The sequence below is a fragment of the Vicugna pacos genome, chromosome 4, assembly GCF_048564905.1.
Source record: "Vicugna pacos chromosome 4, VicPac4, whole genome shotgun sequence".
Lineage (NCBI taxonomy): Eukaryota > Metazoa > Chordata > Mammalia > Artiodactyla > Camelidae > Vicugna > Vicugna pacos.
In genome coordinates this window covers 53861905-53888005 of record NC_132990.1, presented here as the reverse complement: position 1 = coordinate 53888005, position 26101 = coordinate 53861905, and the positions used below count along the sequence as shown (strand labels likewise).

General features: G+C 31.7%; 1 long non-coding RNA gene across 3 annotated transcripts in view; it reads left to right on the top strand.

Moving 5' to 3' along the window:
• Window positions 1-26101, top strand: part of LOC140696108 (uncharacterized) — a 375098-nt gene that overhangs the window by 91207 nt on the left and 257790 nt on the right. For all 3 annotated transcript variants that reach the window (XR_012072136.1, XR_012072137.1, XR_012072138.1), the window contains exon 2: window positions 13-68. This is a non-coding gene — a long non-coding RNA (uncharacterized lncRNA). The remainder of the gene's footprint in view (window positions 1-12; window positions 69-26101) is intronic.

The following is a 26101-nucleotide window of genomic DNA, read 5'->3' as shown; positions in this document are numbered from 1 at the left end:
CAATTTTACTAGATGCTGTCATACTGCCGTCTAACATGTCTGTCGGGATTAACGATTCCACCAACAAGGTAAGAGAGTTACAGTTTCTCTTCCTTACTGAAATGATAATTTTTTTCTTTTCACTTTCTACCATTTGAAGTTTGGAAATATATTTTATTATTTAAATGTGCAAGTTTCTATTTACTGTTGGTGTTGACAATTTTTGTTGGTTATTTTGTTGGTTATTTTAAACTCCATGCTTTTGTTGGTTATTTTAAACTCCTCTTTTGTTAATTGCCTGGTCATATCCTTTGTCTGTTGTTCCATTGTATGGTTTTTCACTTGAAAAATCAGTACAGCTCCTTTGTACATTTTTAAACTAGACTATTTTTGCATTTATAAATAATTTTTTTAAATTGAGTATTAGATGTAATATTTATACTTTTTATCCTTTGTTATATAGATGGCGGGTTTGGTCAGTTGTAAACTTCTTTTCCATATGAGGTGGAAAGCATTCAGTCTTAAAGTAGTAGAGGTCAGATTGCTAATGAAAAATATGTGTGAAAAACTAAAGAAAGTTTCTAGCATAAATTTCTACCAGCCTTTCAAAGTTCAATGATAAAGGATGAGTGAATGAACTAGGTACCCTTTTATTTATTAACAATTGTTTTTAATCCCTTAAAACTTTTTATTAAGAGAAGATTCAAACATATAAGGAAACAGAAACCTATAATAACCCACATGTCTTATTATGCAACTTGAATACATATCACTGTTTTGCTAATTCCATTCCAAGTATTCTTCATATATGATATTTGGGGGTATTTTAGAGCATAACTAGGTATCATATTTTTAAAATCTGAAAACTTAACTATGCACCTCTAACAGATAAATATTTTTAGTAACACCTTGCCTTTATCACACTATAACAATAATTCCATAATATTGTTTTATGTGAGTCCATATTTAAATTTCTCTGGTGATCTTTAAAAATGCCTTAGAGTTGTTTCTTTTTTGAATCAGGACCCTAACAAGGTCTCCATGTTACATTTGGTTGTTAGATCTCTGAAGCCTCTTTCATTCTATAACAATCTCCTCTCCCATCCCTTTTAATATTTTTATTTTCATAAATTTTAAAAGTTACTTTCAATTCACAGTTATTACAAAATATTAGCTATATTCCCCATGTTGTACAGTATGTCCTTGAGCCTATGTTACATCCAATAGTTTGTATCACTTACTTCCATCCCCTGTATTGCTTCTATCCCTTTCCCCACTGGTAATCACTGATTTCTTCTTTATATCTGTAAGTCTGCTACTTTTATGCTATAGTCACTAGATTGTTGTATTTTTTAGATTCTACATTAAGTGATATTATACAGTATTTATCTTTCTATGTCTGATTTATTTCACTTAGCATAATGCCTTCCAAGTCCATCCATATTGCTGCAAATGGCAAAATTTTGTTCATTTTTATATTATTCCATTGTATGTATATACCACATCTTCTTTATCTGTTCATTTGTTGATAAACACTTAGGTTGTTTCCTTGTCTTGGCAATTGTAAATAATGTTGCTCTGAACATTGAGTTGCATGTATCTTTTCAAATTACTGTTTTTGTTTATTTCCAATATATACCCAGGAGTGGAATTGCTGGGTCATACGACAGGGTCATTTTTAGTTTTTTGAGAACATACATACTGTTTTCCACAGTGGCTGCACCAATTTACGTTCCCACCAACAGTATACAAGGGTTCCCCTTTCTCTAAACTAGAATTTTTGACTTTTATATATGTTGTAATAATGCACTTTAGCTCCTTCTTTTATTCTTAGAATAAAAGAATGTTGTGTTTGCTTGCTGTGTTTTGCTGAATATGTATATAGTGACTCTATTTAACATATTAAAAACTTTAAATTTAATTAAAATGACAGTTGAAAAACGTGAAAAGGAAGAACTTTAAAGATATTTCACAAACAAAGAGCTGTAAATTATTAAGAGCATCTTAAAATGAAAGAAAACAATATATGTAAGTAGAGGCAATTAATATTGTTATTTTTTGACTCATAAGCTCTTTTATAAAGAGCTATGGTATAACAAAATGCAGTACTTAGAATTCATCTGGAGACTAAAAATAAATGGATTACTGCTTTTGTGAATAGAAATAATGTAATAGTTTCTTCAGAGATGATTTCCTGCTTGAAATGAGAGAAACTTCCTAGTAATCATTTCTTTTAATTTGAGAATTGCAGGTTATCAGCAGTTTTATTTCTCAAAAACACACAGAATAGCAAATATTTATTAGGATTGAACCAATTCTATTTAATATTTCAATCAACATTTCAAACAATTTGGGGGCATATAATTATTCTTTCATCCATGTACATTATCATTAGTAGAAGATTTGCCCACTCTAGTTCATCTAATATAACTTATCTAAATGGTAAATTACAGTAATAGTCGCAAGTTCAGTACACTATAGTTCTTAAATACTTTCTCCATCTACATTTTTATATAATATGCTTACTCACAACTAAATTAGCATATTTCCTTATATTTTTATACATAGTTTTATTTCCTCCTATGCCATGTAGTCTAATACTTTGTCTCCCCTATCAGAAAGAAAATATTCATCCCAACTATTCATTTGCTAAAATCACCCTAATAATTTCTATTATTTCCTTGGTCTTACCTAGTATTATCCACTGATTTCTATATTCTTCTTTGTAATGGTGTAATCTCGAGTTTTACCTGGATACATGACCTCTCAGGTAGAGATTACATTTCCCATCACCCTTTAAAGCTTGTGTAATCTTTGCTGCACAATATAAATGAGCAAAAATGATAGGCGTTAGTTATCAGTTATGACCTCTAAGCATGTGTGTGTGCACTCCCTGCCTCCTGACTCCTTCACCATACCTACTGGCTCATACATGATGAGAATTGGAGTAAGAAACTAAACCTAAAGCATGCAAAAACAAAGATATAATTTTTAAGAATAGGTTGGAAATTATTAAGACAGTAGAATACGATAGGGAAAATAAAAATAACAAAAGTTGGTTCTTTGCAAATTTCAGTAAATTTAACAAAGCACTAGCTTGATTGACCAAGAAAAAAATTAACATTCAAATTACCAAAATAAAAATGAAAGAAGGGACATTATTACTGTCCTTAAAGAAAAAAAATTTAATATTATAAGAGTTCTATGAATGATTGTATTCTAACAAATAGGTTAATTTAGTTGAAATGGAAAAATTCATAGAAAGACACATACCACCAAAACTGACTCAAGAAGGAATATACAATCTGAATGGGCCTTTAACAAGTAAAGATACGGAATTAATAATCAAAAACTACCCGTACAGTAAAAGCCAAGGCTCAGATGGCTTCATTAGTGATTTCTACCAAAAATTTGAAAGATAATATAATTTATTTATAAACGCTTCAAAAATTGAAGAGGGCAAACTCAGCTCATTCTTTGAGGCCAGTATCACCCCTATCTGAACCAAAACCAAGCAAAGACAGCACACACAAAAAAAATTACAGACCAATATCTCTTGAATATAAATGCTCAATCCTCGACAAAATTATAGAAAACCAAATCTAGCCAAATGTTTTTAAAATTATACATTGTGACTAAGTAGAATTTATCCAGGAATACAAGGTTCGTATAACATCTAAAAATCAAATGATGCAGTATGCCATATCACTATAATAATGGACTAAAAACTTTTTTTTGAAAAACTCACATGATCATCTCAGTAGATACAGAAAAAAACTGATAAATATCCCATATCCTTTTATGATAAAGTACTCAAACAACTGGAGAATAAAAATAAATGGATTGCTGCTGTTGTGAATAGAAATAATGTAATAGTTTCTTCAGAGATGATTTCCTGCTTGAAATGAGAGAAACTTCAAACTGATTAAGGTCGTGTATGATAAACTCACAGCTAATGTCATACTTAATTTTGAAAAAGTGAAATGTTTTTTCCTGAATTAGGAACAAGAAAGATTGGCCACTCTCATTGCTTCTATTCAACTGGAGGTTCTAGCCAGGAAATTTAAGAAGGAAAACAAAAAACATTCAGATCAGAAAGGAAGGAGTTAAGCTATTTGTATCCATAGATGGCGTAATCTTGTATATAGAAATTCCTAAGTAATCCACTTTTAAAAATATATTAGTATAAATGAATTCTAAAAAAGTAAATTGTATTTCTATACAGTAACAATGAAAAATTCAGCATTACAAGTAAGGAAACAATTCTGTTTCAGTATTATCAAAAAGAATAAAATACTTAGAAATAAATTTAACAAAATAAGGAAAAACATACACAGGCATAACTCATTTTATTGTGCTTTGTGCAATACTTGTGTGTTTTAAGAACTGAAGGTTGTGGCAACCCTGCATCAAGCAAGTCTATCAACGCTATTTTTATAATACCTTTTGCTCACTTCATGACTGTGTTACATCTGGTAATAATATTTCATTATTGTTTTCAACTTTTTATTATTATTATATTTATTATGATGATCTGTGGTTGGTGATCTTTGATATTACTATTCCAAACATTATGACACACTGAAGGTTCAGATGCTGGTTAGCACTTTTTAGCAATAAAGTATATTTTAAGGCATGTACATTTTTTAGACATAATGCTATTACACACTTAACACACTGCAGAATAGTATAAACTTGACTTTCCTATGCCCTAGAAAATTAAAAACTTGTATGACTTGCTTTGTCACAGTATTTGCTTTATTGCAGTGGTCTGGAACTGAGCCTGCAATATCTCTAGGGTATGCCTGTATTCTTAAAACTATAAAAATTTTTTGAAAGAAATTAAAGAAGGCCTAAATTGAAAGACTCCATGTTCATGGATCAGAAGACTTCATATTGTTAAAATGACAGTACTCTTGAAATTAATCTAAACATTAAACACAACCCTATCAAAATCTTATGTGACTTCTTTGCATAAATTAACAAGCCTGAACCTAAAATTCACATGAAAATACAAGGAACAAAGAAGAGTCAAAACAATACTGAAAAAGAAGAACACCGTATGACCCAGGAATCCCACTCCTGAGCTTGTATCCAGAAGGAACCCTTCTTCAGGATGACACCTGCACCCTAATGTTCATAGCAGCACTATTTACAATAGCCAAAAAATGGAAACAGCCTAAATGTCCATCAACAGGTGACTACATAAAGAAGATGTGGTATATTTATACAATGGAATACTACTCAGCCATAAAAACCGGCAACATAATGCCATTTGCAGCAAAATGGATGCTCCTGGAGAATGTCATTCTAAGTGAAGTAAGCCAGAAAGAGAAGGAAAAATACCATATGAGATCGCTCATATGTGGAATCTAAACAAACAAAAACAAAAACAAACACAAACAAAGCGTAAATACAGGACAGAAATAGACTCATAGACAGAGAATACAGACTTGTGGTTGCCAGGGGGGTGGAGGGTGGGAAGGGATAGACTGGAATTTCAAAATTGTAGAATAGATACACAGGATTACACTGTATAGCACAGGGAAATATACACAAAACATATGGGAGCTCACAGAGAAAAAATGTGACAATGAGTGTGTATATGTCTATGTATGACTGAAAAATTGTGCTGAACACTGGTATTTGACACAACATTGTAAAATAATTATAAATCAATAAAAAATGTTAAAAAAAAAAAGAAAAAGAACAAAGTTGGAGGACTTACATTTCCCAGTTTCAAAACTTTCTTCAAAGCAGTAATCAAGACTTAGTGGTACAGACCTAGGGTTAAGATAAATGGAACATAATTAAGAATCCAGAAATAAAACAGTCACATTTATTATGAATTTATTTTTTCAAGGGTTTCAAGAAAATGTAATAAGAAAGATAAGTACTTTCAACAAATGGCTCTGGGACAAATGGATATTCACGAGCAAATGAGTGAAGTGGGATCTCTTCCTCACATTATTCACAATAATGAATTCAAAATAAATCACAGACCTAACTATAAAGCTCTTAAAAGAAAATACGTGCATAATTCTTCATAACATTGAGTTAGTCAAAGCCTTTTTGATATCACAGCAAGCCCAAGCAACAAAAGAAAAATAATGAATTGAATATTATCACAAAGGGTGAAACAACCCATAAAATTGGAGAAAATTATTTATGTAATAATAGCCTTGTAGCTAGAATAAGAATTCTTAAAACTCAATAAAGGAAAGTAACCCTCTTAAACAATTAACAAGGGATCTCAGTAGATATTTCCCCAGGAAAGTTATGTAAGTGGCCAATAAGCACATGAAAATATCCTAACATCATTAGCCATTAGGAAAATGGAAATCAAAACCACAGTGAGATACTACTTCACACCCACTAGGGTGGTTAAAATCAAAAAGTCAGATAATAGCAAGTATCAACAAGATTGTGGAAGAATTGGAACACTATACACTGCTGATGGGAATGTAGAATGGTACAGCCACTTTGGAAAACTGTCACTTTGGTATATCCTCATAATGGAAAGTAAATAAGCAATGAAGTATGGATACATGCTACAACATGGATAAATCTTGAAAACATTAAGTGCAAGAAGTCAGTCACAAAAGACCTCATACTGAATTACTCTATTTATATGAAATGTCTAGATTAGACAAATCTTTAGAGACGCAGGATATATTGTAGTTGCCTAGGACTAGGGAAATACCAAATGAGGAGTGAGTACTAATGGATATAGTGTTTACCTTTAGTGTGATCAAAATTGATTGTAATGATTGTTGCATGACTGAATATACTAAAAACCAATGAATTGTACATTTTAAAAGCGTGAATTGATTGTGAGTTTTATCTCAATATGCTGTTATTGAAAAATAAGTGCATGAAGGATACTTTGAATACGGAAGAATGTATTGGTATTAAACATTTTGCGTAAGGCGTTTTCCACATGGCTTTTCTATGGGGAAATAGCTTGTCTAGGGTAAATCTTGGAAAGTAAAATTGAAAATGGCAGGATGGGGCAGTTTCTGGATGACTTTGAATATCAGAGCACGTAGTTTAAAAGTAATTGTGCAGGGAATGAAGAGCCATTGCAGACATTTGACCTGGGAAACGACAAAACTCTAGCTGTATCTCTGAAATATATAAGTAGCAGTAAGTACATGATGAAAAGAGTTAGGAGACACTAAGATTGTGTTCTGGGAAAGTGACAAATGGGTGTGAGAGGGAAGAGAAGTAATGCTGGTGAAGTTTTAAGCTATACAGTATAAAATGTGATTATTTAAATAAAGAAATAGGAGGATCAGTTTGGAGTGGATAGGTAATAAATTTGATTTGATTGTACTGAATTGAGGCAATGGTGGAATATTGTGATAAAACTATAAAGCAGTTATTTAGAAATGTGGCCTAGGAATTTGGGAGAAAAGACATTTTCTTCAGATGACAAAATTGTTCCTGAGTATGCTAATTAAGTTATAATGACATAGTCTTGGTACCTTAGCATTATCTCAGGCATCTTTAAACTATTGAGTTTTCATATTTGATTAGCAATGCAAAGAGACTTTGAGATCATGTTGTTGATGGGAAAAACTGGATCAGATGAGCCTTAGCTCATACTGCATTTTGTAATAGTAAAAAGGACCTCTTTTTAATGTATGTAGCTTGGCTTGGCAGAGAGGCTGAATTTTAGCACTCGCACTCTTCCTCGGTTTGGCTGCTTTGAATAACATCTATATGACAAAACTCAGGAAGTTTGACCAAAATAATCTCTAACATATGTTTCCAAGTTTTACTTTAAAAACAGAATTAAACTATGTACACAGTTGGTTATATCTGAATTTGACCCATGAATAAACAACTGTACTATAAATATCATTGACAATATATAGTGAAAGCACTGTATATTGTGCCTCACTGCACTAGAATCTCATAATGAGATTTTACTATCCGTTAAATCACTAGAAACTCCTTGTAAGTGATCTTGGCTTTCATCAAAGGATTACACTTCATATTACCACCTTGAATATTCCATCTCACACATCACTAACTCACAGATAATCAGGGATGGATTACTGGGGGTTATTGAACTTTGATTATAAAACTGGTTTCATTGCTCATGACTGATGCAAACCACCTTTCTTTTCCAAAACCCTATTTTTGTTGCATCGTTTCCCTTCTCTAGTCTTCATGTGTGACATCAGTCTTAGGATGATTATATTTATTATATTAGAATAAAAAACTAGTAAACTGTGTATAAACTATACAAGTTAAAAAGAAGCTGGTTACATTTTACTAAGATTTACCTAGGAATATTTCTTGGTTAATAAACTTTGGGACTCCAAACTTTCTGGTAGTTTCTAAGTAATTTATTGTTCATTGTTAAATTGGTAGTTAAAAAATTTCATCATAAACAACAAGGTCCTACAATATAGCACAGGGAACTATATTCAATAGCTTGTAATAACATATAATGAAAAAGAAGATATATATATATGTGTGTGTGTGTAACTGAATCATTATGCTGTACACCAGAAACTAACACATTTTAAATCAACCCTATTTCAAAAAAAAAAAAAATCCACCAGAAATGTGTTTACTGAGTTACTAAAAAGCTCTTTGACTGTAATTTATCTAGTTGTCTATTCAGAGCTTTTTTTCCACAGTATCATTATAAATATTTTGAGAAAAAGTGACTTTTTTTTACATAGTTAACGTGTATCTTGCTTTTATTTTAAAAAGCAATAGACATGTAAGGGGTTTAGAAAGCCTAAAATATTCTTTCTAGCCTCTTTCCTTTTATTTTAACGTAACTTAGTCTTGTAATCTTCAGTCTGAATGATACCACATTATCTCTGATTTATGGAGAAATGAGTGAACTTCACATTTTTCTTTATTACATTCCTTTAGATATAATCCCTTTTATAACTAGACAAACTGATCCTGAATATTCCTATGGGGGGGGCAAGGGTACAAGATCACATTTAATAATTGGATTAATATTGCAGTGTGCAATTTCCACAAGAAGAAAAGTAAACTTCCATTAAAAATGTAAAAAAAAAATTCTCTGTATCACTAGTAATAAGAGAAATGCTAATTGAACCAACAATGAATATCATTACATGAATTTTATTGGGGACTATAAGAAAGTTTGACAGTATCAAGTTCTGTTAAAATGTAAATAATCTGGAAATTAACTATAGTTCACATGTAAAGATATTACAGTACCTTAGAGAATACTCTAAGACCCTGCACTTGTATTTCTAAATCTATCCTCTGTCTAGATTAACTTTTACATGTTTACACCAGAAAAATATATAAGGATGCCCACATAGATATGGCCTCTATTAGGAAAAAATTGGGAACAACGTAACTGTCTATAGTAGGAAAATGCATGAAGGTATTGCTTTATATTCATGGAAAATCCAGTACAGGAAGTAAAATGAATAAATTAATAACAAAATTTAAAAGTATGAACAGATAGATGTCTAAAAGTGTTGGGTAAGAAAAACAAGACAAACATGTCTCTCATCACCTAGGATGCTGAACTTAGGACAAATAGCATGACCAAATAGGTCTTGAGATTATCTTCCTTGAGGAGAGGATGAGGTTATATTCTGTAACATGATTTGCATGTTGATTATTTTCTCCATCAGCCCTAAAGTAATTCTGTACATTTGTAGTCTGGTGTCTAATTTTGGAGAAAACCAAGTAATAAAGAAATTCTTCTCTTCTGAGAGAGAATTAAGATAAAACATCTTTTTCACAGCATTGCCTAACTCCTGGTCACTTCTTTGAGAGCGAATTAATATTTGACTCATACTTAGAAAAGATAAATGAAGAGTACTTAGCAAATACTTATACAAAGGTAAACAAACAATAAACTGTGTCATATAGAATCAAAAGTTTTTTTAAATTTTCATACATAGTGAATCTCTAATAAGGTTTTCTTACCAATTAGTAATAATACCATGAAGAAGACATAAAATTATGTTAATCTATTTACTGACACACAATTTTGGCTTTCTGGCTGAGGGCAGCTACTCCCAAGGTCCTACACTCTTAGCCATCATCAGAAGTTCATTATGGCTTTCCAAGTATAAGTATAATCGATAATTTTAAGCATCAAAGGAGAAACATCTACTGTAATTACAAGAACATAAAAGCTTTTTACTATGTGAGCAAGCTGGACCCATTGCTATTTTAAAATCACTGCAGTATGTTGTACGACCCCAAATTGCAAAAAGATTGTGTATCACAATTTCTTTTATAAGACATTTGTGAGCATGAGATCTCTTTCTCATTAGAAACAATATCTTAAAATGTGATTTGTTGTGCAGGTATTTTATAAAGAGTAATTAAACCAACAGAATTTCTGAAATTAAACTTTATTCTCTAATTTATATTTCTCTATAGAAATGGCTAATTGTCCTTTTTCCCTTTTATTTTTTTATTTCTGATAGACTCCCCTGTTCCACAGTTTAAAAAATAATTTTCAAAGATAAATTTGCAGATACCAAGAAATTCTTCATCGTGCTTTATAAATCTGTATGTTCTGCTAGTCTTCTCTTCACACCTCTCTGAAACTATCTCCTGTAACCATTCGCAATCCACATGGGCTTATCCACTACCAGCAATAAGCTTTAGCCCATAGTCACATGCATAGTGACCGTGGTCCTGTATCGTTTGAGTTTCCAACATCATGCTAAGCGTTTGGGGCAATACACTTGAAGTTTGAAATTTAAAACATCCAAAACAATATCAGAGAAGTCAGTATGATTGTAGAATGTCTGTCTTCCAGAGCACTCGTTATCTTACGATGTCTGGAAAGACACCACAGTTACTGCATGTTTTACTTCATCAAATTTTGAACTGTATCATTGCCTAGACTAATTCACTGCATTGGTAGTCTCTTTTGGATACACTTGAGGCAAAGTTCTCACGTGGCCTAGTAAGACTATGCTTTAAACCACCTACACACAGCAAGCTCTGTTCTTTGTTATTTTGGGTGACATACTCATCTCAATATTCAGTCTGAGATCACCATGTAGTGAGATTTTAAAATATGGTCCCATATTTTAAATGTGTCTCATTTCATCCTCACTAAAATGTAATGAAACAAATCCTATTATTAGGTTATTTTATAAATAAAAACTTAGATTTAAAGAAGTTAACTAATCAGACCAAGATGACTTGAAAAGCTGTGTGATTGGGTTGGAATTTTGAACCAAATCTGGAAGATTCTTGGACATTATTTCTTTATTACTAGGCTATAATATTTTTTACTACTAAAAGCTACATTGACAGAAAAGAAGGAAGTTAAAGACAACAAGTAAATTTCTCCCAGAAGGCATGTTGTTCATAATAGCCTTTGTTTAAAATTCTATTAAAACTGAAGCTACAGGTATTTAATTTCACCTAAGCTATTTATATTCATTGAGAAATTCACTCTTCATACTATCTAAATAATTTGTTCATTTTTTAAATGCACCTCTTTCCTTTGAAAAACCCTTAGTTGAAAGTTTTTACAAAACTTTGTTGAATTGAAAAGTATTCTAACATTGATGCTATTTTATTATGTGAATATCTTTGTTTCTGTATTCTTTGATATCCCCAGTGCCATAATCTGGGTGATACAGGGAAAATTGGATTTGTTATGAGAAGATTTTGTTCACATTTTCGAGTCCATCATTTTGCTATGTGACCTTGATTTTGCCAGTATTAAAGGTTAAAATAATGGCAGCTTCACTTATTTTACCAGCTTGCTGTGAGACTCAAAGCAAGTCAAAGCCAATTGTAAATTGTGAAATGGATTGCAAACGGAAGCCAAGCACAGTGATCTTACTGTGTTAGATTAACTGAATTTGAATTATAGCTTTGACATTTTATAGACTGTTTTAACTTATCTTTGCCCATTACTTATATTTAAAGAAGACAGAGAAGACTGAGAAGGTTAAATAGTAAAACGCATGTAAAGTGTTCTTAAAGAGCCCGGTGGAGCTAAAAGTACATATGGTCCTATGATTTAACTTGATTTACTCAATCAATATGTGTTAGTATTAGTATGTGTTAGTATTAGGCAGTGTTGTAACTATTTTACATTAGGCAGGATTATTATATACAGAGTAAGAAACAGACCCTTATTCTTCAACATTTTTACCAACAGTGATAAATATTTTACACTATTGAAACATTGTTCTATAATAGAAATACAGATAGAAGAGTTTTTTATATTGGATAGGTTATGGATGGTTATAGATGAACGTTATATTCACTGCAAAGCGTGTTGTTACTTTCTACTGTTTCCTTGTGTGAAGGAGAAATTATTTCCTTTTCTAAAGTTGTTACTAAAAAGATAGAATATCCTATTGTATGAGGAAATTAAAACATAAGGGTGGTTACAAATTCAACAAATTGAGAATTCTGCTGATTACTTTTGTATAATAACTTCATCTTTTTTCCCTTAAACTTATTTATATCTTTCCTCCAGCTTCTATATTTGAAACATACTAGGATACACATCACTATGGCTAAGTTTCATATTGTATTGCTGTGTGAGGCAGTTGAGGCCTCTGAGTTCCATAGATTCATGCTGTACTGCTCAGCCTCATAATTGTTTCATGAGCCTATTTGTTTCATGAGCAAATCAAACTATGACCATGAATGGCATACTGGGTCAAAGCAGCATGAGATTTGGCAAAGGAAGTCCACGGCTTCAAAGAATGCAAAGGCTTTCAAATTATATAGACAAATTCTAAGTAAAAAGGAATTTTAAAAATCACAGAATATCAGAATTAGAAGAAACAGAGAAGTCAGATGCTATAGTCAACTATCTAATGCTTATACCAGCCAGTGTGCTTTTTAGTTTGCTTATGGTAGGTTATTATTTTTTTAATGTGAACTGTAAGGTTATTATGTAAAGAACCTAAGAATAATCCATTTGTAACAATCCTCATTCACAAAAATACGGAAATATGAATTTCACGATTGTGCTTATTGTGTGCTTCGAATTGTCTAAATTTGGTTTGCTTTGATTTTCATGATGTTGATTAAAAAAGTTAATGCTTTCAGTATCTCCGTAGAAAACTCTTTGTACTTCGGGTTAAATTGAGAAAAAAATCTCCAAACTGACATTATATTTTAATAAGTTCACTTCATAGTATATACACCTGCATTCAGATCTATTCACAAACATATATCCCTGAGGCCCTGGTATGTTCCAGATATTGGACTTCATGCTGAGGTATGGCAATTGTAATGGAACATGAATCAGACCCTCTAGAAGTTCAAAGTGCGTTGTATAGTATGGAAATACAATGTGAATAAGCACAGCACTTACGCCTATTACTCATCCTGTCACACTTTCTAACAGTAAATGGAGAGGAAATCCAAAAATGCTGAAATAGCCCTGTACCAGCAGGACTTCAGAGTTTGGGAAATAAAGTAAAGAAGTGACAGAGGGAAAATAAAATTGCAATGAAATTTGATCCTTCTGGCACTAATGAGAGGCACACACCATGATCAAAATATAAACAAAATGGGGAATATCTTGTGATAATTTATTTTTTTCTATGTATATCTTTGCAAGAAATAGTCCCTCTTTAGGCAAAGAACAGGAGTGGTAGCATCCTAGAAAATGTTGGTATTCTATAACAAACATGGAGTATTATATGTATGTTTATATTACATTTAGTAATTTTCATCACTATAAATATAGGTTTATTGTCCCTACTTCTTTAGCGTTTTATTGAAAATGTGTTTCAAGTTCCAAGAAATATGTTTTTGTCAGTTTCTCTTTAGCCACATTTTTAGCTTTCTCTATTACTAATATTATATCCAGAAAATATTTAATGACTGTTACATATCAAATGTGAATACTGTACTCGATTACTATAAAAGTAATCTTCTATAAATTTTCTAGTTTAATCCAGTTGTTCATAATAGTAGTTTAGCCTTTACAACATTTTGTGTTTGTAGATTTTGGTATCTATCTGGTAAACATTTGCCAAATATTTTACAGTTAATCAGTTACTGTCGTTTTGTTTTTTAATTGTTAATAGCTTGACTAAAGGACCAAAGTACAATGGTTTTGAGGGCAGGGTTTGGGATTATTTAGACCTTATTTCAATCATGTCTCAATACTTCTAACTCAGTAGTTTTATATTGAATTGCCTGAGAACTCAATTTGCTTACTTGCAAAATGGATATAATTTCACCTACGTAACTGAGTTGTATGAAGGGTTATGTATGGAGAGATAAGTTATGAGAATATAACATGTGCTTATTAAAAGCTCTTATTAATTTTTTGTCCCTGAAAGTTTCGTTTTCTATTATACTTCTGGTTTTTAATTTTGTACACTTACTCTATCATTTGTTTAATTCCATGTCTTTTAATATGTGTGATATCTCTATTGTTGATTTGAAGTTTTGCCCATTGATTTTTAGTTATACACATTTTTTCTGATAATATAGTCATAAACTTTTATAAAATATATTTGAACTTGTTTTTCTTTGTTCAAGTTATATTATTTATTACATATATTAATATTATATTAATATAAATTAATATAAATATGATTATTTTTCTTTTCACTCTTTTATATTGTTTAGCCTGTCTTTCTACTGATACTTTTTTTAACTATTTTTATTGAGTTATAGTCATTTTACAGTGTTGTGTCAAATTCTAGTGTAGAGCACAATTTTTCAGTTATACATGAACATACATATATTCGTCACATTTTTTTTTCTCTGTGAGCTACCACAGGATGTTGTATATATTTCCCTGTGCTATACAGTATAATCATGTTTATCTATTCTGCATATGCCTGTCAGTATCTACAAATTTTGAAATACCAGTTTCTACTGATAAATGTTATCAAACCATTTATTAAATTAATATTTGATCTTTTGATAATCATTTTTTACTTGAATAATTTCTTAACTGCACTAATTAGTATTATTTAAGCAATTAAAGAGTCATTTAATTGTTCTTTATCTAGTCATTTTAATGTTTTCCAGTTACTGTTTCTTCAAATTGATTTAAAGTTTGGTTGGTCAAAATATGTTTAAGAGTACATTGTTTTTTTCAGTAAGACGATTGTGGGTTTAAATTTTCTGACTCCCTGAGTATATAATACCTTTCTGATTACTCTGCAGAGGAGTGGCAAACTGAACATAAAATTCTTGGAGTTCAATCTGTTTCCCACAGGTCCTATTTTCTTTTGCTATTTCGAAGTACAAAGCAATAAATATTCTTTAGAAGAAATCAGCATTACCTCCTTGGGGATTTTATTCATTTTTTATAAAATCTTTTCAATGAGGATGATATTTTTATTGAATTTGGCATACTCAGTAACTTTTTTAAATTTCCAATTAGATAATTTCCTAAATTTTATTAGCCCCATTTCCTTTCCCTTCCCCCCCCCCCCATGCTCAGTCTCCCTCTTCATTGCCTCCGTTCTTTCCATCTGATCTGATCTTTCTTCCTTGGAATCTGTTTGACAAGGAAATTGATGGAGTTAATGTCGTTGACTCCATGTCTCCTTTTTCTCATTTACTTCTGGGCTTCACATATTAGTTCTGGGTGAATTTTAAATCTTTCTTCTACTTTGCCAGTTGCATTTTTTGTAATAATTCTACCTGCTCCTTACATTCTTTTTTTTATCTTTGAATTGCGAATTTTATTTGGAGATCATGTTTCCCATGTTTTTCAACTTTCCTCATCTCAAAGTATTTCTTTACAGTGTTTAATTTTGTAAACACAGATGTAATATCCACCATAATCTTCTTGAGAATAAAATCAGAAATGCTCTCTTTTCTTAAACTTTCTTTGGAATATAACATATATGTAGAAAGTGTACAAATCGTAAGTGCGCAGTCCAGTGCATTGCCACATAATGAGCACACGTATGTAGCCACTATCCAAGAAATAGAAAACTACTGGACTGTTTTCTGTCCATGCCCAATCACTATGCTCTGCTTCTTCCACAAAATTGATTGCTCTCCTGAATTCTATTTGATACAGTAGTTTTGCCTGTTTTGTTGTCATTGTTTTAATGGAATTATATGGTATGCATTATGATATGTCTGGCTTCTTTCCCTCTTGCAAGATCCATGCACACTGAAGTGTTTGGCTGCAGTTTGTCCATTTCTATTACCATATGGTACTATATTTTATGGATAGAACACTCTTCATTTATGTATTCTTCTGTTATTAGACATTTGAATTGTCTTCATTTTTTGGATATTTCAACTAATGGTGTTACAAACATGTATGCATTTCTCTTAGTTTTACACCAAGGGATGGAAATGATAATAGGGCACACTTAAGTTCCACTTTAGTAGTTAGCACTGAGTGGGTCAGGAATTCAGCCACTTGGGGATGATGTTTGTGAGAGAATGTGTACTGTATGTTTGGCAGTAATTTTTGGTTTAGGGGCTTTATTTTTCTTTTTGGTGAGAGTTGATCATCTGTGGTCAGAAAAGATGTACTAACCCTCAGAATTCAGAATGCTTGGTAAACTTAAAGGACAGAATTAATCCCATGAATAAATACTCTCTCGGGATTCAAAAATAAAGTTATTCTATCACAGAATTTACAGTCTAAAATTGAGAGTTACACGTGAAAGGAACAGTTGAACTCAGATTATATACACTTCATGATGGAATTATATATGTACAAAGGTATAGAAGGGTCATGGAGTTTTCTCTAGAAGACTCAAAATACTTCCAGACATGCAATGAAAACTAATGGTGATTTTTTTTTTGTATGTCTCAAGATGTCTTTTTTTCTAAGCAAGAAGTTCTAGTTTCACACCTTTTTCCATCTAAAAGTGTTTTGACAGACACACGAGTCAAGTGGAAGCATAAACTTACGCATTAGGTTAAGTCTTCAGGAGTAGGCATAGTACAGTCATAGAGATTTTCAGGTCATGGTTAAGTTGGTTGAATTATGTAGACATTAAAGAGCTGTTTTAATAAGGCACACACAATGTTTAGTTTTGGAAAAGATAGTCTAGCATCTGTGTTAAATCAATTAAAAGTATGTACAAGTAGAAGCCAAAAAAAAAAAAAACTTGACAGACAAGTGTAGTTTTCTATTTGAGATTATTAAGGTCTCAATTGAGGTAATACTCATGAAGAAGATAAGAACAGCATATATTAAAGAGGAAAATCAATTAAACCTGTTTGTTCTACAATTGAATGAGGAGGGGTGAGAGGAAAATGATGTATCAGATTCTGAAGTTGATGTCTGGATAAATGGAAAATTCAATGAGATCAGAATATATGGGAGGAGCTAACTACAGCATTATTCTTCATGCCTTAACATATTCTATAAAGGAAGCTAACAAACAGGTACATGAATGTCAACATAACAAAAACTTTGCTTAAAGGGAATACTGATGAACTATAAAATTGTCATAATTTATTTGTAAAATAAAACACACACACGCACCATGTTGTTGTTATTGCAGCAGCCCAGTGTGGCTCCCATATGTACACCTACAGTAAATACAGTATTTTTTTTGCTGGAATAGGAGTTAGAGGATACTAGAAGTGAGAAATCACTTGTCAAAATCCACAAGTTCATTGAAGTGGGATGAGAGTCTTATGACTCTTGAAAAGAATGAATATACCACCAGAATATAAACCAGCAAACAACAGTATTCCACTCACCATAGTGCATAGTGCAAAGCCATCATTCTTTTTACCTGGACACAAAAAGATTTTTCAAACTGTATTCTAAATAAGTATTTCCCCTTCCAGAGATGAAAACAAAAGTAATAATATCCAGAATAATATTGTTAGACAAGTATTTAAATTTTTTTACCTAAGTTTGTGCTTATAACAGGATTGGGTAAGGTGAATTTGGCTTTGCACATACTGTTTTTGGAATTTCATACACAAGGTATTTTTCTTGCCAATTTGCATGTTTTGCCTTTCTATGCCAACAATTTGTTTGCCAAGATGTTGTGTTAAGCTAACTTCTGTTTTCGCCAGAAAACATAGAAACATAGTGGGGCTTCCTTAATAGCTGGAAAAGGACCCAATTAATCACATAGATATGACAGCTGGAGGTTCATATCCTCAGAAGTGAAGTTGCAAATATACAAAACAAACAGAAAACTTTTATCCAATGAGCTTCTTTGACTGAATTTCTAAAGTTTCCTAATTATTTGTGAATAAACTCTGATAGATCAGGGGATTCTGAGTGATGAGCTTACAGAATGCTTAAAACATGTTACTTTTCACTAAAAAACGCTGAGTCACAGCAGAGACTTTAAACCAAATGTTGAATTCAATTTTTGATCAGTGAAATAGTCTCACTTCATATATTGGGAATAAGAATAGCAAAGCCATGAGCAGTTTAGAAAATATGGGCTCATACGCATGTACAGAGCTACAGCTCTACTAACATGCTTACTTTTCCCAGTACACACAAGCATATTTATGGGAACTGTCATTTGGTCTGATAAAGTGTGTGCAGAAGGGAAGAAAAGGTCATTCTTGCATAGAATATCAGAAGATGTCAGTAATTTGAGAACTAATGACTTAAAGGCTTAGGGAGAAATGAAGAAAACAGAGTAGTGTTCTTCATGATTTATTTGATGCTTACCAAATAGCATGTGCTCAATAAATCTTCTTTATCCCAAAATAGGTGTGATGGTCCCCAGAAACTGTCCTAAGCTAGGGAGGTGGGTACAAAACAGAAAAAGTGAAGTATGAAGATTAAAATGAGTTTGTTAGGATACTAAGAAGACTTTTGAAAGTCAAGATAATACATTCAATTCACAGATCCCACTATCCTAAGAATCTGGAAATAAATGACCAAATATATTTTAGTCCATGAGTTTAAGAATAGTTCCATTTAGGAAATAGACAAATCATTTCTTACCACATAAGTCATTGGGGACTAGCATTGCAATGTTCCCTCTCTAGACATATAAATAGAAAAAAATTTTAATATCCAAGTGTCCAAGAATATAATAATTTAAAGGTAGTAATTCATACAGTGAAATGCTGTGCAGCTAAACATTAACATTTTATTTCTGATAATGAGAAATGCACATGTAATACCAATAGAAGAGATTAAGAGTACATAAAGAGTACAGAGCAGTATGTATAGTATGATACGAGCTGTGTAAAAAATTGTTTTATATTTACATGAATTATATGAAATATTAAGGATTTAAATTTATTTTGAATAAAGATATTATATTTGATTCAAATACTATATACTTTTCCACATTGTTTTTATTTATTGTTTTAAAATCAGAAAATGTAATGCTTTTTTTAACTTAAAACTATTACATAACTTGTGAATAGAAATCCGAAAGATGTTTATCTTCATAAAAATAGAAGAGTATCAGTGTAGTTTTTTGCAAGTTAAAAAAATACCTTTGAGAAGTGTTCAGAGTATCACACAGTATCCCTGCTGTACAGATCTGAACACAGTTTTCCTTTCAGTCAGTCTCCACAGGGATGCGCCTAGCAATGAAGAATTTTCTCCACGTGGGGCAGTCCACTTTCTTGCTTCAAGGTGCAGTGCATACTCTTAGTAACACTTTGGTATAAGGTCAGTGTGAATAGTGAGGCGCATCAGGTCTACTCAGCTTTTATGCACAGGAAAAGCAAAATATATTCGAATATTAGTGAAGTATTATTTTTTGAAATACTGTTGCCCTGGTGTTAAGAAGATGCTTCTCTGGATTTTATAAACTACCATAGCAATTGAAGCAGACATATTTCAAATTAATGTATTTCAGAAATGAATAAAGTAGTCATTTATTTGGCTAATTATTGAATGGATTGTTTATACTTTTCTAGCTTTTTTTAAGAAGGAAAAGTAAGGTAAGTGTATAGACTGAATGTAGAACTGATTATTCTTTACTTTGCTTCTTAACCAATTTAATCACATGATTAAAGTTAAATTTGAAAATTGCCCTATTTTTCTCTCTATTCATGACAGCTTTTCATATCATGAGAAATCATTTTTAAAATTTTTTAAATAAGTTTTTTTTTTCCCAAACAGAAATCAGGTTTTCACCTGATTTGGAATTTTGTGATCATAAGAACTATTTTTTTTTCTTACATGAATAAACAAATAGGAGGGATGAAAGTAACAAAGCAGGCAGTGATCCTGTGGATCTATGGCTGCAAGCTTGAAGAGTACTAGAATGGCCCATGGTAAAGGTGCAAAGGTGGTCATGAAAGTCTTCATTCTCTTTACCTAACCAGCCTTGCACTTGGGATAGCAATAACAACAAAAGGGTTAAAACCACTTGGTAAGTTCTAGATACCATCTGGCCTTAAAGAATAAGGACTTATCTCTAATAACAGATGTGTTTAGATAGATACTGAATAGATACAAGTGCTGAATATTGTATGAAATGCTCTGCACAAAAAATCTAATTTAACTTTCCAAAAGACTATATATTGCATTATCTTCATTTTCTGGAAGAGGAAAGTAAGTCCTGAAAATTTTAATACATTACCAAAAAATAAACAGCCAATTTATTGCATAGCTAAAAATCAAACCTAATTTTATGTGAATCCAAAGCCCATGTTCTTAACCAACAATTTATATTACTAAACTAGGACCAAAGGGTAAACTATTGTGATCAGGTAGTCATTGTTTTGTAGAGTAATGATTAATTAAAAAAACACTCCTTGGAATTGCTTAATTACGTATTTAATATTATTTATATTGAGTTCATACGTGATAATTTAATTGTATTAGCCTTCTGTTTTTACCAATGGAATGGTAACTCTGTTAAAAAGGATTATTTTTTTAAAAATACCTCAGTAGAAGGCATACAAAAATTCTTTGATATCCAGGGATTATTGGTTTGGATAAAATGTCTACTTAAAATGGGAACTAATCTTTCACTGTAAATAATTAAAAAAATTGTTCAATGAGACTTAGTCCTGAAAAATAATATCAAAGATAAAGAAAATAAACTTATTTAAGGTCTTATATTTAGCTGCACTCAGTTTTAAATAAAAATTAGCAGTTAATTCTTAAGCAAAATAAATAAGTAATAGAGTATTTTGAATACTGTCCTACTTTTGACACTACTTCTGACAAATATTTTAATGAAAGAGGAAGATGACAACTACTTTGTGTTTGACTTTCAGATCACAGAAATGAAGATAGTCATTTTTGACAGTAATATCATAGACGCATCAAATTTCCTGAGGACCTCTCTTAATCTCTTTATCTCTCTACGCAATCTTGTAAAACATGAGGCTTGGATAATACTAGAATCAATGCAAGCATAATTTGATAGATTCTATTTGATGTTTAGTAGGCTAAACAAACCCACTTTTGCTAGTTCTTACTGCTGTAACTGTTAGTGGTGCTTCTCTCTGCCAGGTTATCTGTTGAAATGTCTCTGTATTGTGGTGAACTAGATTTCAACTATGTCTCTAATCTTATATAGACAATGCCTGTCCACTGGAGGTGAGGAGCGTTTTGTGTTCAAGAATCACTTTGCTTGAATTTGACTCTGGTTTCTAAGATGAAAATAGTAAAAACTCTTCCTCAGGGGTTTGGGGCAGATAGGAACACTCCATGTCAACCAGGCCACAACTGCCTTGCTGTATCTATCAAGTAACACAGTCTGTTGAATGTGCTTAAACAAAAATAGAGATATCACTCATATTATGGCTAGAATGCTAGAGTAGGCAAGTCAGAAGATGCTGCACTCACAAATGCATGCTCTGAACTGAAGCAGCTTATAATTTGTTCTTTCCTTTCCTTTATAGTTCCTGAAAGCAAAAGGGATCTTTTCCTGTCTTCCTATTTTAGAATAAAACACACTTCTTTTGAGGAGGAGAGGGTTGGGTGTTCCCTCCTTCTCTTCCTCCACTATGCACAACAGCCAGACATTGTGTATCTTGTTTATCTTTGAATCTGCACATCCAACTCATTCCCTGGTGTTCAGCATGCATTTAATAAATGTTTGCATTCACCCCAGTTCCTAGTCCTCTATGAGAATTGATAAATTTTTGCTTAAAGAATATATATATATGTATATATATATATATATATATAGTAAAAATACAGAAAATAAATAACTAGAATTACTTAAGATGTTTTATCTATGTTATCTGAAAGTATTTTATTTGACATGCTTTGACAGTTATCCCTGCTTATGTGGAAATTTTATCATGGGGCATTCAATCACAGATTTGGTTTTAATTATGTTAAATTGTATTTTTCACTAGTAAACAGATAGTATTGTGAGGAAAAGAGCAATAAACTTTCTTATCCTGCAAGTAGGGGAATTTATGCTCCGTAGACATTAATCACAATCTTAACATCAGATCTCATAATTCAATGTATTGGGAAACTTCAAATTAATCTATACCCCATAAATATTTTAAACAGTATTGATTTTCAAAAAAATATTGTTGATAAATTATATGACTATCTCAATCTTAATTAAGTCTCAAACAGCATTAAGTTCTCCAGTTTCTTTATTTTATGAAATTGTTTTGACTTATATTAGGCCATTTCAATTTTTATATGCTTTTAGACTATCTTGTCAATTTTTACAAATGCATGCTGAGATTTGATTGAGATTATGTGTAAGTATACAAATCCTTTTGGAGAGAAAGGACATCTTGAAAAAATAGAATGATCCAGTTTATAAGCATAGTATGCCTCTCTGTTTATTAAGGTCTTTAATTTCACTCAGCAATACTTACAGTTTTTTGGTACAAATCTTAAGATTTTTTGTTCAGTTTCTTCTTATGTATATTCTGTTTCTTAATGCATTTTAAAAGTATTTTTTATTTTCATTTTTCAACTGCCTTTCCTAATATACAGTTGAATTATTTGAACAGTATTTATACAGTTGATGGTATTAGTGAAAAATGTGCAAATAACTATTTTTGAAAAATTATAATTTATTTTTTAGAAATAGTTGTAAAATATTTCAGTGATGATAAAATTGATTTATTGATGTTAAGAGCCACAATAATCTGATAACAACATTCTAAAGACTTTAGAAGTGTGTTTAATGATGGTTGTTTCCAACTATTAGAACACAAACTGTATACAAAGTATTTCTGTTTACTTACATGTCACCTATTTTTGACTATATAGTTAAATTTCCTCAACAAAATTCAAAAACAAAATATTTTAATTAAACAAGATAATAATTCTTTCTAAATTATCATTTAATTTAAGGATGTCATTTTCTGCATTATGAGACCACCTCTAAAGGCTTTAAAATTTGCATTTTGCTTAGGAGTTCTTACTGAAAATATCCAAACTCAAAGGATCCAAAGGATGAGAAATATTAAAGGTTAAAATCTAGTTAAATAATGCAACAATTAAGATACTTGAATATTCAGAGTCATCATTAATTACTTATGATGTTACCCACAACTAATTAAAAGTAGAAACTTAATTGAGAAGTATTGTCAGGAAAACATGAGATTCATTCCATGGATTTGGTCCAGGGAATAACTCAATCTTTTATTAAGATTGATTTCCATTTCAAAGTAGTGGCTAAAATTTAAAGTTCTTAAGTATGATTGAATTCAAATTCAGATACTTAATAGTCATGTAAACTGGTGTATTCGTTTTCTAGGGCTGCCATAACAAAGTACCACGAACTGGGTGGTTTAAAACAAAAAAATTTCTCATAGTTCAGGAGTCTAGAAGTCAAAAAAATCAAAATGTTGGTGGAGTTTATTTCTTCTGGAGGCAGTGAGGGAGACTCTGTTCTGTGCTACTAACTTACAGCAGCTGCAGGCAAGTTGACATTCCTTTGTTGGTAGATGGCATCACTCCAGTCTCTGCCTCCATCTTGACATGCTGTTCTCTCTATGTGTCTATCTGCTTTTAAATCTCCTTCTTATTGTAAAGACACCAGTCATTGAATTAGAGCTCACCTTAAGCCTATATCATCTCATTTGATTTTGTCATTTTTGAGAATTTAATAATTTTTTACTACTCTATTGTTAATAGTTTTAGTTTTGCTGTTAATTCAATGTAGAAGAATGTATGTAGGGGTTGGTAGCTTTGTTAACAACTTCTTGTTTTGAAATAATTTTAGACCTTCAAAAATATTATAAACAGAACAAAGTGCTCCCATATAGCCTATTCACAGATTTCTCTGATATTAACATCTTGCCTTGCTATATTACAATATCAAAACTAAGAAATTAATATCAGTAGAATATTGTTAAATAACTGCATAATTTATTTGGATATCACCAGTTTTTCTCTTCAATTAAGGTTCTTTATGTTTTCTAGTATCCAGTTCAGAATCTCAAATAGCATTTAGTCCTGTCTCTACAAAAATATTACAGTACCTCAGTCTTTCCTTGTTTCTCATAATTTCCACATTTTTGAAAAGTATTTGTCAGAAATTTTATTAAATCAGTCAGTTTTTGGTTTATCTGATGTTACCTCATTAAATTGAGATTATGTACTTTTGGCAAAAGTACCATAGAAGTGACGTGCCCTTCTTAGGGTATCAAGTCTAGGGTTACATGGTGTCCATATGTTTTATTTATGGTGATATAAATCTTGCTTACAATGGTTTTTGACCAGGTTTCTACCAGATTTCTCTACGGTAAAATTGTCATGATTCCCTTTAGAATTAATACATATCTTTTGGGAGATACTTTGAGACTTTGTAAATATCCTGTCTGTTCATCAATGTATCTTGCCTGCAGTGATCTTTTTTCCTGTGGTTTTGTAATAATGATTTTCTGTTTCCCACATTCCTGGTGCATTTATTAATTGTACTTATTTCAAGGAAGAGCTGCCCCTTCTCCTTCATTTGTTAACTTATTTGATTATTGATTTAAATCACTATAGACAGTTTCAAGTATCTGAGTTAATATGGTGGTATTATGTGGATCAGAGGAAAATTGATTTTAACTTTTAATTGAAAACAGTAAAATACCAAAACAGAAAAACATATATATGTGACTTACCAAAAATATGAATCTTAAAAAATGATATGTTTAATGAGCTATTTGCAATAAAAAGCTAAACCTTTAATTCATTTAGTTATGTCAGTTATGTGTATAGGTATATATGTATATCCAAGTTCAACAAATTGTATAAATATGTGCAGCTTTGTGTATATCAATTGTACCACAATGAAGTTGTTTAAAAAAATAAAATTTTTCTACTACAGTGCAAGAGAAATTCTGAGACAACATTAAGTAGGATAGGGGATGAACTGATCCCAGCCTTCCAATCATCCCTACCAAGGCATCAGTCATGGGTATGAAATCACCTATAGCTCCTAGAATATAACAGCTGTAATCTGATTACAACTGAGTGACTCTAGTGGGAATAGAAGAATTGCCTGCTCAAATTCTTAACTAAAAATTGTGAGTTTTTTTTTAAATTAATGTTATTTTAAACCGTTTAGTTTTGGAGTAGTTTGTTATATAACAATAGATAACAAGAACAGAATTTAGTACTGGAAAGGGAGTATTGCTGTAATAAAAACAAACATATGTCATTGGCTTTGGCATCAGGCTATGACAGAAAGAATGCAAGAGGCTTGATGAAACTATTAAGTGAATAGTGAGGATTATGTAACTGGAAATTGGAGAAGCATGTAGTATTGTTACTAAACCAGGCTGGCTTACCCAATGCACAGCAATCCAGATACTGAGACGTTCACAGCAGAGAAAAGTTTTATTCACAAGGCAGCCAAGCAAGGATGGGGAGAACAAGTCTTAAATTCACCTCCTCAAAGGCAGGAGGCTCGGGATACTTATGGGATGAACAGAGTTGAGATATGAGGAGCATGGGGAAAGGTGATTGGAGGTAAGAAAAAGGTAAGATAATCATCATTCTGTGCAGGCACAACTAAGTTACATGTTCCTCTATAAGATGCATGTTCAGAAAATGGCAGCCTTAGCACGTCCTGAGGGTGGAGTTCTAGGCCCTCCAAAATCAGAATGTCACTGAGCAGACATACCCACATGTCCAGTTGGAGAGCCGGTGGTCTTAACCAGTCTTAACAGGCTTGATCTCAAACTGGACACAGCTGACTCCAAGTTCCTGAGAAACAACTTGGGCAAACATTGTTTTAGGCTAGTGATGCTTGGAAGACGTTCAAGGTTTCTGTGGCAATAATAAAAGTGAGCT